Source organism: Strigops habroptila, chromosome 7 (assembly GCF_004027225.2).
Source record: "Strigops habroptila isolate Jane chromosome 7, bStrHab1.2.pri, whole genome shotgun sequence".
NCBI lineage: Eukaryota > Metazoa > Chordata > Aves > Psittaciformes > Psittacidae > Strigops > Strigops habroptila.
In genome coordinates, this window is record NC_044283.2 from 12,652,370 (window position 1) to 12,669,786 (window position 17,417).

Genomic DNA, 17,417 nt, shown 5'->3' on the forward strand with positions numbered 1-17,417 from the left:
TGATATTTGTGTCTGAGTAGCAAATGGTACAGTCCGCCTTGTGATATGTATTTGTGTTTTAAACTTTTCATGAAGGAGAACCACAGAAGAGGAAGAAAACTATTTCCCTTTTTGTGGAGATCCCATTATTTTCTCTTAGGTAGATTTGAGGGAGATATTTCTTAACTATTCAGACATGTAGCTTTGCAGGCAGACAACTCATGACAGCTGCAAAAATCTCTCTTTAAAGTATATTTTTAAACCCCATTTGTTTGTGTCTTTTTTACCCCATGTAGAGATCCTTCAAAAAACATCACTGCTGATTTTCCTGATGGTTTATACCTAAGAAGCACCAAACAATACAAAAACATTCAGTGTATCAAATGGAAACAGATGTTTAATAAAATGTAATACAATTTATTCACCTGTTCATGTGAGTGCTGCACATGTTCGAAGGGTATAACTATTTATTAAACAGCTTGCCCATGTGTTACCAAATAGTGGATTGAATTCTAGTAAGTCTGCTTAAGTAGCTCATGAATATGACATTTAGTCTATTTACACCTTTCCAACCGGGTTAAAACGTCAAAAAGATGTATTTTTTAATATAAGTGCCTCAATTCTTTTTGACATTATTTTCTGTAGCTCATTTTATATGCATATCTTTCTTTTATATCATCATCATGATGCTATTAATTTGGATGTGCAAATTAGGTCTTCACGATGTTGTCATGTCAGCATCTGGATTCAAGATGTGCTGTTTCATAAGCATCACATCCTATTGCGTTTCATCAGAGAGTCCCCTTTTCCTAATCTAATTATTCATAAGGAACCTTGGGGATTGTGCTAATGGGCATGTGAAGCTATAAAGAGTAATGAAAGTGATTGTGTTACTGCTATGCAATTAAGTGTATATAGAATACTATTCATATAATTAAATTCAGAATTTTTACCACTCTTCCTCCTTTCTAGTACATTAATTATTTCTCTGAAGTTAAAAATAATACTAATGGAATTTAAGAGCTTTTTACGAGAGTTGTAGCATTTATGGTCACAAGTTGATTTTGGCTTTGATTTTTAAAGGCCTTCAGCAAAGAAGTAGCCAGTTCTATGACATTATTTTAATGTATTTTTCATGTTTTATATTAAAAGATGGAGGATGTTTCTGATTGAAGCAGAATCTCAACTACCGTGAAACTGAGGGGGGATGTGCTGTGTGTTTCCCATTTAATATTATGCCCATTGGTTTGATTGGGTGTAATACACATCATCAATACCAGCTGCTGCTGGTAATGTGTATCGGTAGTCATCGCAATTTGTACGTTCAACCTGACCTTTGGTCCGGGTTCAGTTTTCTGTCTTTGTTCATTTGGCCTAAGTGTTTTGATGGATGAAGATAAAGTATTTAGATCAACTAGTCAATATGTTTTCCGCTGATAATTTCATATTAATAAGTGCTGATGGCTAGTATCTTTAAGGTCTACTGACAGTGTGATTGAAATCAATGGCAGTTTTGCCTCATTTAGTTCAATGGGAGCAAGAATGAGTCTTTAACCAGCAGAAAATTATAAATACCAATCTCTGTTCATGTGTCATTCAGTATGAGCAAGAGGTTTTATGGTGCTGTCAGGCTGAAAGAAATCCTTTTCTTTTTTTATAACAAAGCTGCATTTAGCTGAAGTAATCCCTAGGTAGCCTGTTAGAGGTGTTCCAGCTTTCTTATTGCCAAATAATAGGGAATGTGGCCTCTTGCTGATTCTACTTAAGTAAGTAGTTGCTAGTGCTTAAAATAGTTTCGGAGACTGCTGTGCTGCTGAAATTCTGCTGCAGACATCCTGCATTAACCTAGTTATCTTGAATTTTTATGTGAAATTCAGCCTTTATTTTAATGCTGTGGAGTAGATTATATATTTCTGTGTTGTGCAGTTCCTTTTTCCAGAGCACCTCTGGCAGCCATGATGTTCCGTGGCAGTGAAGAGGCCAAGGGATCAGTCTTTCATTATACGCAGCTAGCTGGGATCTCATTCTATGTTCTGGACTGCCTTAACTGTAAAAATCCGAGTATCATTTTAAAATTGATCCTCTGCATAGTAGCCTGCTACAAAACTGGCTTGTAATTTCATAAAGCAACTCTTTCTGGATATCCTCTTAGTATCCCCAGGTACCCACCAGGAGAAATGAGAACGTTTGAATGAGAGTTTAATAGGACCAGATCCTGTTTGACCAAATGACAGAATGTCAGAGGGGGACTGACAGCTCCTCTAATCACCACTATAAAAGCAAAAGGAGATAAGGAAGAGAGGGGAAGTGCACAGAAATCCTCCTCTCCTGGCTAGATTTCCAGGTTGCTTAGGACTTTAAAGGTGAAACCCAACACCTTAGGTTCGTACTTCCTTAATTACTACAAGCCAATGTTTAGAGCACGGGAATAGCATGCTTTTGTCACTACTCGGCAAGCATCTGCACTCTACATTAGTTCGTGCTTTAAAATATTCTTGAAATACAGCAGTATATTTGTAGGTCATTATCTACCCTTAAAAGGTAAATAAGGTTTGCCTCCAAGGGAAAAAGTTGTGTTCGTTTTACCATCTGTGCAAAATACTTGAGGTGCTTGGTCACATCAGTGATCTGCAAAGTCAGGTTAACACTGCCACATTTTGTACTGCAATTTAGGATTCCGGTGCAATGACTAGCAAATTTTCTAGCCATTTCCTGCAGTTGACCGTCGCTGTTCCCATTTGCTCTTGAATAAACCTCAGCATTACTTTTGCATCCCTTCTAAGCATATTCTCTGAGATAAGACAGGGCTGGAAAAATCTCTAAATGAGAAAAGAAAACCTTCAGTCCATCCAAACAACCTTTTTGTTTGGTTGATGTATATTTTTTCGTTTTACAGTGGTAAATTTTATATTTTTTATCTTTATATTTTTCTCTGTTAATTTATATTTTTCCACTTTATTTTGGTTTCCTTTGATTACAGGGTAAAATCCTTAGTTCTCTGCATTAATGTATTAAATAGTGACCAGCTGGCATAACATTCTCATTGGCTATTGGCTGGTTCCTACCCTCCCTATTGCTTTTGCATATTGTGTTTTTCTGTGTGAAAATAATTGTTTAGAACAATTTAGAGCACTAAAAGATCTGATTTTGAGTTCCTGCCTAGTGTGTACATCTCTTTAGTCATCCAGGTAATCCTGGTCAGTGGACAGTATTTCTGGATGTTCACCTAAAAACTTAAAGAAAGCATCTTAAACCTCGTGTGTGGTCGGTCATTGCTTTGTTAGGCTGGACCTCTAATAATATTCTTTTGTTCTTGCACTTCATATACGAATTATTATTTTAATGAACCTTTAGTTTAATTTTGTGCAAATCAGATACGGGGGTGGGGAGGAGCTGCCTGGTTGTCATTGTCAAATCAGTTTCTGTCTTTCCTTTTAAAGCAAATTTCCACACACAAGTTCAAATCCCTTAGATAAAGAATATGCTCATTTTCAAAGATTATAATTGATTTTTGGCCCTGTTTTTAATACTTTGCACTGTAAATGACATCCCAGTGGAGAATAATCACCATACAGATGTTTGAAAGCTCCTTCCTGCCGAGTATGGTAATTGAAGCCTATAAAGTGTCATCAGACTGCACGTTGATTCTAATTAGTACAATGCAGTTCCTCTTAGCTTTTTATAGTTTTACTGGCCTCTTTCCTTCATTATTTTACCAGCTGGCTAGTAAATCTTGTCAAAAACCAGATGAAAAGCATGAGATTTTTCTGTATGGTTTATAGTGTCTGGCTTTCCTTTGTCAGAAATACAATTTTCAGTATGGTTTGATGCTGACTTTCTGAAGCTACTAGTACATTTTTAGCTCAAACTGGCCAGGCACTATGTCTTTTGAAAGACTTTTAATCTCACGTCTTCCAGAGAAACATTAGAGCAACAACAATTTTTTCCTCTTAATAGGGCCTTTATGATAATGCCTCTCATATGTCTATTTTCTGAAAAAGGAACTTTTTTAGTGACTGCATGATGGTTGGATTTTATAGCAGAGTTTCCCAGGGTATTGTTGGAACAATCAACAGTGGGATGTAAGTGGGCAGATAGGAGTTTTTCTATTGAAAGGAGCTCAAAAAAATCTGTGCAAAATCACTGGGAAAAGAAGCCTTTGCTGCCTGTTTCAGCTTCCCTGTGTGAGTGCACTTGGGTACAGGTTGAATCCTGAGGTCTTACTGGGGGTTGGATTGTGCCTGCAAAAATGTACCTCCCTTTGATAGCCTGAAGTAGTGTCTTTGTATTTTCTCATGTCTTTCTGCAAGCTTTTTTTGCCTTAAATAATCTGGAACTTTAGGACTTTAGGACTAAATCATAGGACTTTAGAAGAGAGACAGAGGTTGAAGAATTTGCAGGCCCCGGCTGCTTTCTTCAGGCGTCTTTTCTAAGCATGGAATAGTGAAATAAGAGCTAGCTCCCTTTGTGGTAAGAGTCTGAGGCAGAACCCATGGTGATTATTTTGGTTTTGAAGGTGAAATTTGTATTTCTCCCTTACGTGTAGTGAACACTTTGACCAAATATTCAGGTAGCATATCCAAAATTTCTCATGATTCTTTGCTTACACAATTTTTTGTTGATTCCAATTGAAGAACACTCCAGTTATGTGAAAGTCCACATTCTGCTTGGAAATTGGGCAGGTTCAAGAACACCTATGTGAACAACTAACAGACAATGATTTGTTTATATTCTAAGGCACCAGACTAAAATTTAGCAGGTTGATTTGAATGCCAGCATCCAGAGGAAACAATTTTGTTTCTAGTCATTTTTATTCTTTACTGTGAAGCAAAATGATAATGATATATCTCCCTTCCTTCATGTCTAGGCTCCTAGTGTTTGGCAAAAAAACAATACACAACAGCTATGATCTGGAGAAGGCCTATAGTGTGAAAAATTAAAGTAGAATAGACCATTTCAATTGGAAGGGACCTGTAGCGATCATCTAGTCCAACTGCCTGACCATTTTAGGACTGACTGAAAGTTAAAGCATGTTTTTATGTCCAAATGCCTCTTTAAACCCTGACAGGCTTGGGGCATCGACCACTTCTTTGGGAGCCCATTCCAGTGTTTGACCACCCTCTCGGTAAAGAAGTGCTTCCTAAAGTTCTGTCTGAACCTCCCCTGGCACATGTCCTATCACTGGATACCAGGGAGAAGAGATCGGCACCTCCCTCTTCACTTCCCCTTCTCAGGAAGCTGTAGAGAGCAAGGATGTTGCCCCTCAGCCTCCTTTTCTCCAAACCAAACAAACACGGCGTCCTTAGCTGCTCCTCACAGGACATCACTTCCAGCCCTTTCACCAGCCTTGCTGCCATCGTCTGGATGTATTCACGTTTCCTGAACATCCTCCTTAAATTGTGGGGCCGAGAACTGCACACAGTGCTCAAGATGAGGCTTCACAAACACTGGATACAGTGGGATAACCACCACTTTTGACCAGCTGGTTACACTGTGTCGGATGCACCCCAGGATTACCCTCATGGCTGCCAGGGCACGCCGCTGACTCATATGGAGCCTGCTGTCAACCAGCATCCCAGATCCCTTCCTGCAGGGCTGCTCTCCAGCCGCTTCTCTCCTAGTTGATACTTGTGCCTGGCATTGCTCCATCCTAGGTGCACAATTTGGCATTTTGACTTGTTAAATTTCATCCCATTAATCATAGCCCAATGCTCTAATCTATCTAGATCTCTCTGTAAGGCCAATTACAGAACTCCTCCTTACTGGTTTCAGTGGAAAGTGTACTTAGTAATTACAATGTATTTAGTATGATACTGCTTCACAGTGGACCCTCCAGTTAGTGCAAAGCGTGTATAGAAGCAAACCTCTTTCTCAAATGAATTGGCTGCTAATTGTGCAAGTATATAGGAGGCTGCTAAACTAAACACAGCATGTGTTTTGGTCTGAGTTGATATATCTAGCAAAGTACAGTGACGTGTTGATTTTTGAAGTAAAAAGAGTTTATTTATTGCTTTGCTGATAAATATCACATCACTTAGGGACAGCAACATGAAATAAAGATACTGTTGTAGACAGCCAGCTTCTTCCAGGGTTAAGGAATGGGACCAGGGTCTGCATTGGTCCCCTTCACTGCAGTGTGAGGCCTGATGGCAAGTGCAAGCCAGTGCAGGCCTGGGGAAGGTGATGTCTTTCTCCACTCAACCAGCCTTTGGCAAATTTTCCAGTACCTACTCTGTAGTTCCAACATAGGTAAAACATCTCCTTTATCACAGTCCTTTGAACAAGTAACCAGTGTGTTTCTCTGCTGTTTTGCCTTGGAGAAACCTGTCAACACCTTTTCTCTTCATTCTGTATTTAATGGATATGTCAACATTGCTTAATGAACAGTGATGAAAAGGTATGTTTTGTAGTTAGCTCTGGACGTGACAGTGTGTCCTGACAGCAGCAGTGTCTTGGGCACAGCATCCCACTAACGTTGTTATATTGGCTGTGATGTCAGTTCAGTCAGTACTAGCTCAGATATTCCTCCGCAGTGCTCTTCTGCAGTGCATAAATACACCCTCATGCACACAAAAATTCAGGAGCATCACAACTAAATATCCATAATTTTTAATTATAGTGGGATTAAAATAGACTTGAGGCTTCAGTTGGCCTCATGCCTCAAAACTGCTGTATTGCAGCAAAGGCCGCTCAGCTTTGAGAGCACCGCAGTGATTACTGCAGACTGCATTTTAACAACTGGCCATGAGTGCAAGGCACAGCCTCAAGGATATTGGGGGGGGGGGGGGGGTTTGGAAGCTTTGAACTTCTGTCAAGGGCTTAGATATCTAAATGTTATCTGTGTGGGCTGCAAATTAGCAGCTCTCAAACTATACGGCTCCAGGAGGCATGGCCTTGGGGAGGATGCCTGCAGATTTTAGAGCCATCACCATATGCTTTGAACCTCCCCCCCTCCCCCCCCCCGATCTGGGGAGACTCCTTAGAAAATTCCTCTAGGTCTGTCTATGTAGGAGACAGAAATCTGACCTATTGATGTTTGTATTTCCAGATTATTTTGTTTTTAACTTTTCAGCTTTAGCAGTATGCTGGCAGAAGCTGTATTTTGCATTTAACCTTCTGATGAAGAAGGGATGATCGTGCTAAGCGTTCAAACATGATAGACATGAAGCTTTGAAGTCCATGGTCCCCAGTTGTGAACACAGTGGGAACGGTCTGAGTTCCCACTTACAATATTGTGTTATTAGACTGGAAAGAGCTTTGAGGGCTGTTTTACATACCTGCTGGGTTACCTGCATGCTGCTGCATTCTTGAGTAGGAAATAAGCCTGAAACTGCCTGACCATCAAGCAGTTGCTGTTTTAGACATTGTCCATGGCATTTGTAATATATGCTGATCTAGTCCTATTATGCAATTGATGTCCTTTGGGAATATCCCAAAACAGGCATGTTTATTTCCTGAGGCTGTTAACAGTGTTTGAACTTTATCAGACACAGGCTGGGGAAAGGTGCATTGATTTTCCATGTCTTCTGTTCTTGAAGTAATTTTTCTCTTTTAAAATGAGTAATTATAGATATATGATGCATTTAAATTTGAGGACAAATTTACCATTGGGTTTTGCACACTCCAGCTATCTAGAATTCAATCTTTCAAGGCCAGGAGTTCCTGACATAGTAGGGTGATTTAGCACGCTCTTCATTTTAAGCACATGAGTAATCCTATCTTTCCTCACATATATTTAGTTGGACACATGTACATTTAAAAATAAAGACTTTGGCCTTTTGTGAACTGAATCTTATGAGCTTTTAGACCAATGTAAAGTTGTGCAAGCCACCACTAAATTTTTATATTATGTTATTTCCAGACATATCAAACCTTAAAGCAGTAGGATTGATATTAAAGCTGATACAGAACAGTTATGCTGTTCATTTTCAGACCAGTTTAGGAGCAACCTTGGTGTTCTGTCAGTAGTAGCAACCGATGTTAACACTAAAAAAAATCTGATTTGTTTTGGATCATTACATAAACTTGCCGAAGAGATCCTGGTGCAAGCAAGAACTAAGTGTGTGATCTTTGAGCTTGGCTTTAGTTTACGCACTTAAGCCAGCCACACTACCTGGATAATTCTGAGAGGTCACAAACACTGATTTCAAAGGATGCTTAGAATGGATCTAGCAGATTATGATGTGCATGATCTTCATCAAAGAAGTATTTGGTGCTCCCAGAAGTCCCACATTTATATGATCCTCTGACAGACCCAGAGGCAAATTTGGAGTTGTCCGCTGAATTGCCTTTGGAGCCTGCCAAGCAAACAGATGCTAATGTTAGATGAGTATCTACACAGCTTGGCATAGAGCTCCTATGACAGCCAGCAAGCCCTGTGTGTGACCTTAGCTTGCTGGTCCACTGCTGGGAGTCTCAGAGGAGATGTCCAGTGATGTATAAGTTAGAGCTGTGTGTTGCTCGTAGTATTTGGGTATAGTTTATTCGTGTATCCTGTAGTCAAAGTGCCTGACGAGTAGATTTAAGCGCTGCCATCTACCCTTGTGCATTAAGATTGAGAAAAGTAAATGTGGTTTGTTTTCCCTGTGGTAGTTCTAGAGGCTCCAGAGCCCCTTGTATTCTGGAAAACACCAACCTCTGCCAGTTGTAGCAGTAAACTCTACTATAATTTGACATAGCAGAGTGTGAGTGTTACTGGTCTGTGTGCACCGCTGATTCCTATGAGTTTCAGTCTCTTAAGTATATCTGCCTGAGTAAACGGAAAGTTTGGGAGTGCTGCAACCAGCTGGCATGGAGGGGTCTGCGGTGCCTGTGAGGGTGACATTCCACTGCTTCCAGAACATCATGGCTGTGTGAGTGTTGCCTGTTGGGAAATATCGCTGGCTTGTGAGCCACTCCAAAGTGGTATTTGAGGGAGAGCAGTTTATCACAGCCAAAAGCCTGTCAGTGTCCCCTCTTAGCAGTTTAACAGCATGAATTGTTGCACTGCAAAGTCCCAAAATGTCCTGGAGCTCTCCATCATTTGCTAGCACAGATATAGCTGTTGTGTCTCTGCTTTCTTGTCATCACTTTTCACATAAAGGCTGTGGCTCTAGTCCAGCTCCTAGCTCCAGCCCTTCATGAGTTTTAAGATTATATTCCTCAGCATTACCCAGAAACTCACTGGGGCTTTTTCTTCCTTGGTGCATGCCACTGTGAGGCTTTGTTTGTTAGGGCTCCATCAGTATATTCATTTAGCAACATGCATACTCATTTGAACTGAATGCAGGGACATTTAAGTCTCTAGACAAGTGATTAAGAGCTTTATTAAATAGAAATGTTTTGCTGAGCCCCAGCCTGGATTATCTGTCCCTCAGTATGTGTATAATCAAAACTGTTTCTCTGATCTTGGATAAAAACTCTAGAGGATCTGTTTCATTTTTTTTCCTTTGTGTGAAATGGGAATGCTGACATTTCCTTGCCGACTTCCTTAGGTTGCTGGGAGGTTTAATGCCTGGAAAGTGCTTTGAACATGAGAACTGCTGTGGCGGAATTACTGAGAGCTTTGCTTCTGGAATTTAATTGCTCAGTTAAGGGGGAGAAAGTAGTTCAGTACCAGCTGGCAGTGAAATTCTATTGAAGTTTGTATGTAATACATGGGAAATAATTCTCAATCTGGTTATTCAGGATTGGATTTTAAATTTTGGATGACTTTTCATTACTCTTTGATATATTTTAAATTAATAATTTTCCTTGAAAAATCTTAATATGAGTGGGATTTCTTTTGTTCTTGTTTTATAACAGGCTCTTAGCAAAACTTGATGTTTGCTTATTGTGGATCATTGCAGTTATTATGCACAAGCATAATCAGTTCTGACAGTGAAAGTGAAATGAGTATATTTTAATAAGCTGTACACTTTCCATTTTTGCATTTATTTGCTCCAAAAGGAGGGGTGAGGTTCAAGGTCTCGCTGTGCTCTCAATAAAACCCGGTTGCCTAGCATTTTTAACACTTGGCAGCACCATTCCTAATGTGCCTTTTGCTGGCAGCCAGGCTGTGCTGCTCCTCGGTGGGAAGGAACATGGAGCGAGCAGAAGCTCCCAGCTCAGGCAGGCTTCCTTCTGTGAGTACCAGTTTAAACCCTGCTCTGGAAATTGTAAATACATAATTTGATGCCCATGGCAATGTTTTCCTTTTTGCCCTTCAGTGTTGGTTGGTAACAGGAGTGGACTGGCATATTTCCTAATTGCACTAATGTTTATGAAGTGGAGTGTTTCAAGCCTGTTGCTGAAACATCAGTTTAGATGACTCTGTAATCTGACAGCAAACACAGAAAGAAAGAAACAAGAAAGAAAGATCCAGCTGCATTTTTATCCCCAGCAATCTCAGAAGAATGAGTTAGTAGCATGTGTTACACAGTGTAAGCTGTGAAAGAGTTTTTAGAGGCTGTGAAGTTTATAAGCTTTCTGTTCATCTCTTTATGCTAAAATAAAGATTGATCTGCAGTGTTTTCTTAGTATGAGGTGTTGCTTGTAAGAATAACTATGAGCAGTGTTACCAAATGGCTTAGATTTACGAAAGGTGAAAGGCTTTCTCGTGAGTTTTCCAGTTTATCCAGGTTGAACAGGATGGAGGGATCAGTGCTTCCCAGACTTAGCAGCTTTGGACATCCTGGGAAACAGAGGTACGGGCTGGAAGCAGGGCTGGAGTCAGCCCCTGCATTGCCTGTTAGTAATGGGAGGACCGCCAGTCTCACAGCACTGAGGAGCTGCTGTGTTACTGCAGGTGAAGTAGCTTGACAATTTGGGAGCCCCTAAATAGGTATTAAAAAGGATTTCAGCAAGCTTTCTATCAGTCCACTGAGTATTTCAGATGATGAAGGCACAAAGCAGTGCACTCACGGTGACGTCAGCCAGAATAATAGTAATGTTAATTAGGCATTCTGCAAAACTAAGGACTGAAGCTTTGCAACTTCTGCCTGATGTAAGCAGTTCACCTTGAACATGAAGAAACTGAAGTGCATGTCAATCGTAGCCAAAATTTTGAGAAATGTGTCCTAATTTTCAGCTACACCACATCTGACAAATGTTCCTTGACCTGCTTTACTACTGAAGCAGTGGGAAATGTTCCATTTAACTCAGTGGGCAGAAGGTCAAGTCTCTTTGGCCTCTTTTGCTGGTGACCTTGTACTGCGCAGGAGGGAGATGGGTGCCAGAACCTTTGCCAGAACCTTTAAGCTTTTAAATTAGGAATAAGTGGGATGGGGGTTGCAGGAGGGGGGAGACAGGGGAATCACTTTATGAAAAACTGAGTTTCAGTGACTTGTATTCAGTATGAAGTGTTGGGGTTTTTTTTAGCACAGAACTGAGATAATCTATTTTACGTATTTGTCCTGTAGGCAAAAAATTATTTTCACACTGACTGTGCTCCAATAGTTGGGTGTCGTTTCCTGATTTTCTAATTTGAGAAATACAGCTAGAAATTAGCATGTGATTAAAAAGCTGTTGGAAAAATTTCCTAAGCTCTTAAAATAAATGCATGCAAAAAATATTGGAGGAAAAACCCAGCTCTGCTAAAGCTTGAGGATAGAAACAGTGAATGACAGTGGTCACAGGTTCTCATAGAAGGGGTGCAAATTTTGGGTTTGGTTTTTAGATTCTTTTTCAAGTAAATTTTCTCTGAGTGAGCACTGAACCTACTGTCAAATGTTCTGAATGGGAAGGTGCTTTCCTTGGTCCCTGAGGACATAGGGATGCATGGACCTGTGAAACTCAGTGGTATGGTGTTGGTCTCATGATGAGCCTGGGCTGATGCCGGCCACTGAGGTGGGTACACATGGCATTTCTAACAATCCAAAATTTGGAGATTGAAGATGGAAAATGGGAAAGATTTGCCCAGTGCTTGCCATGATTTTATTATTTTATTTTTCTTTACTACTATTTACTGCCATCTCCAGCTGAAGCGTTCTTGCTTTCAAGAGCTTTTCAGCGTTTGACCCTGTGGTTTTGGATTTCACATCAAGAAGCGATTGTTATACTCAGTAAGAAAGGTCGTATTTAGCCTGATAAATAAAAAAAGATCGATTTAGCCTAGCTCTTCCTCGACAGGATTAAATGGGGCTGTTTGGATTTTGCTTCCGATATATTTGTCCTTGCTAGCAATGAAACCAGGCACAGGGTCAGTTAGGAAAACAAGTATATGAAGTGCGGGGCACACACATCTCTGGATTTCATGCTGTTATTGATTGATCACCTTGTTTCACTGATTGCTGAAGCACTTACACTATTAGCATCTATGTCCAAAGTTTACTTTGGCCAAAATCAGCTTCCTGTTGTGTTGCCCATACATCTAACAAGGAGCAAACACTTAGCATTTTACAGTACAAACTCCATCGGGTTCTAAAGTCACAGTAAATGAGGAAAAAAGCAAAATGAAAGATCTACCAGGCTGACAGGTAATGTCAGGGACACAGTGGCAGGTAAATCCTTCATTTCAAACTACTTCTTTTCTTCTGTTGTGGTATTTCCTTATGCTCTTCCATAAGAGAAAGAGCTTCCATAAGAGAAAGCTTAAGAGCTTTCTTAAGCTCTTGTGCATGCATGTGCTCTCTCAGGTACAATCTTTCGCACCGTTTCTTATGCTCTCGCTCTTATTAACACATTTACATGCTCTCTCTCTTTCTCTCTCCATCTCATGTATCATTACATTCTCTTTCTCTCTCATCTGTCCTTCTTTTATGGCCATGCAACTGTGGTGGGTTATTTGGTGACTTGGAGAGGTGATGAGATAGATTGTGTATAGGTCAACAAATTGTCTTGTGTACTGGTAGAGTGGAGTTGGCTTTCTGATGTGTTGGCTTTCAGTGTTGTTTCTGACCCAGCTAAAGTGGACAGTTGTGATGTGTGAGATTTTGTGCTGTGTTTGCTTGAATGCCGAGGGGTGGTTTCTGGTGTCATAGAACCCCTGGATCCAGCTTGGCGAATAGGACTGCTGTGAACCAGTTAGAGAGTCTGCTGTGTTAAGTAGGCTATTTTTCTGTTGTTAAAAGTCTCTGCCAGAAAAGAAGGATTTTTCTGACCCTCCTAGCTTTGAGGTTTTGCATACCTTGTTTCTAGCTGCTTGAGGAAACCTTTGAAACTTCAGCTTAAAAAATGGTAGCAAGCTTTTTATTTGCATCCATTTGTTTCTTCCCCCTCACCTTCCCTTTTTTATTTTTTTGTCCATGTCTAAACTAAATTCTAACAACACAGCTCACTGTAATGGCCTTTGCTTCACTCCAGATACTGTAATACTCCTCTTTCATCTACCATTTGTCCTTTTGTTTTATGGCTCTCTTTGTTGCAACCTTCTTTGTTGTTTCTTCCAGATTATGCTCCTCAGGGACTTTTGTATCAGTAGGACTGAACATTGCTTGCAGCCATGCCAGATTGTGCTGTGATCTTATTGGATTTCACAAACCAAGGTTAGGCCGGGTCAGAACTTGGTTGAAATAACGTAGACTACAAGATGGCCTGCTAGCCAGTGGGAACACAAGCAACAAAAACCTGACCTAGATGCTGATTCAGTCAGCTCAGGCTGACAGTGTTGCCATGCTGCTTCTGGTGGATGTGATAGAAAGGAGTTCTGTCTTGTTCTGGCTGGTAGGATTTCACAGCTTTTACTTTTTGAATAAAAGTACTGATGTTAATTCCAGTGTTTTGGCCCATTCAAAATCCTTTAATTCTTCATCAGGATTACATTGCAATTCAACAGAATATTATATTCTCTGATCTTCTTTGCCCTGTTTTCTTCATGAGCGAGCAACTGTGTGGTACTTAGTTGCTGGCTGGGCTTAAGACATGATAACTGTACTGTTGTGTGATGTTTGCCCTCAAACCTTGCTACTGCTGTCCAAAAAGCTGCATTTCTGTGCTGGGTGAAATAGGTTTGAAATTTTCTTTGCTTTCCTGACCTGCTGAAGCAAAATAAAGTATACCAGGGCCTTCAGATGGAAGGCCTCAGAAAGTTAGAAATTATTAGTAAACCAGAAAATTCTAGTTGAGTTTTTCTTAGAGTTTCTTGAAGTTTCTGACCAAAAGACTGTATAAAGATGAGTAAGTATGTTCAGACTGAGTGCGTAGTAGGTGGAAAATGGCATGCAATTACTCTAGAGTGCCCCCAATTGATGCAAAGATTTATTATGTAGATAAGGCTTTAATTATTGTAAAAGTATTTGGACCCATTTGTGTTATATAGGAATAAGGTATTGAACTCACTTAAAATAATCCTGTAAGAGGCTAGAAAGTGAACATTAAAAGTATTTGATGGTGTGAAGTAAAGGCCAGAATTAATTCGGGTTATGTGTACCAACCTTTGTTTCATCCCACCCCGCAGTGAGCCAGAGGGAGGGCTGCTGGAGGGTTCGTTTGTCTGTATCCATGCTGGTAAAATACTCATGGAGTTGAAGGAAGAGCAGTACAATCAGCTAGAGATATTTTGATGTGATGCCTTTCTGTGAATATGTAAAATTAATCTGGAGAATGAAGTTTGTAATGCGTCGTACCTGCTGGAACAATTTACTGTGGCAGGATGTGAAATAGATGCCCAGGTGTATACCCCACTGGAGGATTTTCATCTTTTGAAGGTTTTTGGTTTGCTTTTCTCAGTCAGTGTCTGTATTTTGAGTATCCAAGTTGTGCTCTTTATCTGAGTGAAAATGTTGAGCATGGCGACTTTTTAATCCAGATTTATATACATTTCTACATGGAAAAACAGAGAATTTAAAAACGGAGTAGAAAGATTAATATTGGATAAAAGTTGGGATCTGTAATCTGATTGGGAACATTTTGCCTGTTGGCATTGAGGTTACCCATAATTGTTCTTAATAGGTAAATCATCTCTGTCTCTGATAATCCTGGTCGTTAGTGCAAAGCTTGGCACTGCTAGCAGAGATATGGAAGGTGTAGTGCAGAAGGCTGACAGGAGTCTTTAATCTCTTCCATCCCTTGCCAGGGGCTTACTGTACATGCAAATTCATCAGCTCTTCATTGTGGAGTATTTATATATCCTGGGCAGTGTGAAATCTGGTAGTTAATCGCTCTGTACGGTCAGGGGGCCATTCTCCAATGGAAGAATCTGCAAGATGGGACCGTAGTGGCTGATGTTGCTGCAGCATTAATAAATATATAGGGGAATGTTCTGCAGAAAGGTATAGAGATCTTTGTTGATTGATTCTGTTCCTACCTTCTCTGCCTTAGGAAGAGGCAGCCTGGCTAATCTTTCTTATGAAAGCAGCATGACTAATGTTCACCTGCTGAACAGATATGCTGGATAAGATTATATATTTTTTTTGCTGTTGTTTTCAGCTGTTATTTACAGGATCAATAAAAGCGATTTTCCAGTTCAAGGATAATTTTTTACCAACAAGCTGCATAGCCTCCGAGGTCGGAGTATTGGATCTGCTCTGTTTCAGAACAAGTTAATTTAAAAATGATAGGTAGCTTTCAGTTCAGAATTAGTTTTTCTAATAGAAAGGAGGGATACAGCTGGAAGAGACACCTTGGGGGAGGAGAGAATTTTGCCTCAGAACATCATTGCTTACACTGCCCGCAGATACTTAATGTTTTAGCTGCTTTTCTTTAAGCAGTAATCACTTAACTGCAGACATATTTTAATGACAAATGCAATATAACAACAAAATGCAGAGCTGTTTTATTATAACCCTAGTTCAGTTACTACTGAAGTCTGTGCAGATGCTCCTGTGGACTTTACTGGGCATTGGCTGATACCCTCCGTAAAGTGCAATATAATATTTTGTGACTGTTGTGACCATAGAGAAGAGTATTTCATGCCATTGTGGAAGTATTCCAGGCCAATAGCAAGTGTATCCACACATATAAATTCAAATGCTATTCATTCCTTTTGCATGGTTATTTTATATGATTCTTTTACGAGCTGTTGGGAAAATCACGTAAGCGTTACACATACGCGTGCATACACACACACATACACATGTATTTTAATAGCAATTACATTCCTTCCCTCTGCATTTACCCTTTTCCTCCATTGCACACTGAAGATACGAGACTCCATTCTAAAAGGACTGTCAGTATGAGACTTCTGCAGTTCTGCCTGTATGGCTGGGGTAAGATAGAGCTGTAAATTAGTCAAATCATGCAGGTTTCATTTTATAAGCAGGAGCCCACACCTACTATCAGTATGAATTTTGCAGGATAAGAACAGAATAGCTAAGAAATGTTCTTCCACTGGAAGCACTACAGATGAACTTGCCAGAAAAGTTGATTAGATTTTTAGATTAAAAAAAAAACCACAGTTTTTTAGATCAGACTCAACCCATCCCAAGTCCCAGAGCATTGTCAACCATAAGCAGAGTCTCTCTAATCTTCTGGTGCTCTAATAAGAGTATGGCTTTGGGGTTTTTGTTTTATTACCTATAAAATACGCAGTCTGTGGAAGTCCACGTAAAAATCAAATGCCATTAACTTTGAGAGCTTTGGGTTCAGACCCAAAATATTTTAAGTCATCTTGTTCCACTTTTCTCGAAGTCTACACATCCATACATTTTATTCAGCAAGAAAGAAAATGACATGCGTACTTTATGATTCCCCTTCCTCCTTTATATAAGTAAGGCATGGAGGAAAAAAAGAGGAAGGTTGGTTGGTTTGGTTTTGTTGGTTTTCTTTTAGACAGAACAATTTGATGGTGAAGATCTCTTAAAAAAATTAAAAGATATTTTTCTTTACCATGATTAGGATAAAGTTTTCCTCTTTTAGGTGATGAATTGTCAATAATGTTTCAGTAAGAATCTGGTTTTGGATGGCTGTGTTGCTGATGAGAGCTACTGGCATTAGAAGCTTTCTAACACTCAACTGCAAGTTTATTAAAAGAATAATAGGAACAGATGTTTTCAATTCATAGAATGTGGCAAGTAAATGGTACATCCACTTGTTATTTCAATTCCTTTGAAATTTAGTGAACTCATTTAGGGCTAGGTTTTCAAAAGAGCTTAGCCCACTGTTGGCTCATTGTTCCCAGTATAAACTGATAGATGATGAACGTGTTTGAAAACCACAGCATTTCATGCCTAAAGGGGAGCTGCTGACTAGTGATGCTTCTAAAAATCTGGCCCACGTTCCTGATGAGTGAATGCTGATCATCATAGAGGATTCATACATGCAATCTCTGAGTAATACCCTGAATTTGTCTGTGATTGTATATATGTATGATGGCTTCTTAATATACTATTGCACTAGGCATTTTAATTCAAATTATGCTAATACTGTAGGATTAACTGGGGATTATGATTCTAGCATTTACTGTCATACAAACAGAAGAACCAGTTCTTTTGCTTCTACAGTCTCTTTTTCCCTTCTCGTGCTGATGTGTAGTAATTCATACTCAAGACTGGCCTCAGGTTTTGTTGAGGTTTCTTGTTTAAGCTGATGCAATTGCTTAGGGA

General features: G+C 39.8%; 1 protein-coding gene across 5 annotated transcripts in view; it reads left to right on the forward strand.

Moving 5' to 3' along the window:
* Positions 1 to 17,417, forward strand: part of PPP2R2C (protein phosphatase 2 regulatory subunit Bgamma) — a 198,195-nt gene that overhangs the window by 120,787 nt on the left and 59,991 nt on the right. The gene's annotated exons all lie outside the window — the stretch shown is intronic.